This window comes from Arachis ipaensis, chromosome B07, assembly GCF_000816755.2.
Source record: "Arachis ipaensis cultivar K30076 chromosome B07, Araip1.1, whole genome shotgun sequence".
NCBI lineage: Eukaryota > Viridiplantae > Streptophyta > Magnoliopsida > Fabales > Fabaceae > Arachis > Arachis ipaensis.
In genome coordinates, this window is record NC_029791.2 from 36,214,565 (window position 1) to 36,216,851 (window position 2,287).

The window sequence follows — 2,287 nt, forward strand, 5'->3', positions numbered from 1 at the left end:
TGGGATGTCACCACCCTGTCGGATCATCAGCTTCAGATGCGAATAGCGTCGCTGGCTGCGCCGCTCCAATCTCTCATACCGGCGCCGGTTACGGCGCTCCATCTGATCAAGCTGTCGGAATAGGCGGTGCACAAGGTGGTATACGGGCTCAGAGGCAGGTGGAGGTGCAGTGGTAGCAGTAGGGGTAGCAGTGGCAGCTGTGGATGAAAAGGGTCCAGCAGACGGTGGGACTGTCTCATCAGTAGCAGTGAAGGGTGGTGGTCTGTAGCCCAAAGCGAGGAAGTTCTGGCTGTGAGGAATGATCTTCCCGCAGTCCGCTGCTGGTGGTCTCTCATCGGCATCCTCCCATGGCACGTCAGCTCGACGGCCTAGCTGTGTAACCAGATACGGGAAAGGGAGGGTGCCTCGGACGTGGACCCTGGCCATAAAATGCCGGATAAAGCGTGGCAGATAAAGGTCCTTACCCTCCATCACACACCATAGGAGGGTGATCATAGCAGCCGGGATCTCCGTCTCATGAGTACTCGGCATGACATAGTTGCTCAAGATCTGGTGCCATAACCGAGCCTCATCATTTAAGTACGCCCTCTTAATCCCTCTAGGCATGGTGGTGTCCTGACCAATCTCCCAAGGAACAGTCGGGTCCAGAGCTATCCGTGCCTTCACAGCATCCCAATCAAACTGCATCAGGCGCATGTCCTCCTCAGCCTTTGAATAACCATCAGGCTGATCAGACTTGGCTGGGAGTTGGAGAATGTCCTCTATGGCCTCCTCAGTGACTAGAATTTGTTTCCCTCTCAGGTTCACTGCATCTAGGGTGGTGATGTAGTAGTTGCAGTAGAATTCTCGGACCCAAGATGCATTGACCTCTGTCAATGTTCTCTCCAGAAAGAACCAGCCTCTTTGCTTGATTTGCTCAGTGGTGTACTGTTGGAGTGCTTCTGGAATCTTCAGAGTTCTCTCCAGGTATAGATTCCTGGAGTTTGCAAATACCAGATACTTCAGCTCACAGTACCGGTTTGCAAATTTTATGGAATCATTTGCAGGGAGCAGCTGGTTAGCTTTTTTCTGCTGTGTAAAGTTCTTCTCCCGCCATGAGGAATCATGCATGAGGGCAATGATGGACTGGGAGGAATCTCCTCTCTTGCGCTTGCCAGTAGCCTTGCCTTTTCCTTTTCTCTGTGAGGCAGACATCCTGAAAAATGGAAAACCAAGATATGGATAAAAATAGGGAAGCAAATAGGCAATTAAATAAAGAAAACTCAAAGCGGCAAAGGAGAATTAGAATGAGGTAAATGAGTCAAGTAAATGTGCATTAAGGATTGTTTAGTAGTTTAAAATTTGGAAAGGAAGAATTTACAATCCAAAATGTGTCAAAATTCAAGTTAAATAGAAAAAATTGTCAGTATGCCATGGTTAGAAAGTTAGAGGAAAGTGAAAAAAAATATCAGAAAAGAGATTTTGAAAAGGTTAGTATGGTTAGAATTTGAAAGAGGGGTTAGTAAATTAAAATTAGTGAGTCAGTAAAATGCGGGTTAAAGTAAGTGGCATAAAGAAAATGGGCCATGTAACAAGGATTCATGATTATGACTAGAAATAACTCATAACTGATCAAGGAAAACAGGGTGATGTTGATTCACAGAGATATAAAGAAAGCAAGAATTGGAATTAGAATATCACAGAGGCAGTTTATAAACCAGGGAATCAAAGAGGATAAGAAAGTCTGCCAAAGTATTCATGAAGTGGTTTGGGTAAGGCAGAGGACAATAGAGTTTAGATTGCCAAACCAAAACATGAATGAAAATAATTCATAAAAAATTTGGGCAGCATTCCGACTAAAATTGGATTGTCCCGGAAAATAAACAGCAAACAAGGCAGTTCATATGAATTAAAAAAACTTGCTGCAGTTACCTATAATTAATAGAAACAGGAAAATTCAGAGTAACAAGCAGCAAATGCAGAAAATCACAGCATATGAACAAGGTCACAGGAACATCAGAATTGCAGTTTGATAAAACAGAAGCATGAACGGTGCAAGTAAACAGACCTAGATCCACTAACCACAGCCTAAGCTACCTAACAACCTAAAAATCCACTACAGCATGCATATCTATCTATCCTAATTAAGAACAGAAATAGAAAAAATTGTAAAATAACTGCAAAGGACAGAAAGGCGGCGTTCATCGGAACCTGGTAGGCGTGAGGAGTAGAACGGGGTAAGAAAACGGTTGGGTGGTGGTTGCGGCGGGAGGAAGGGAGGGGGGTTGCGGGTATGGCGGAGGGGCGC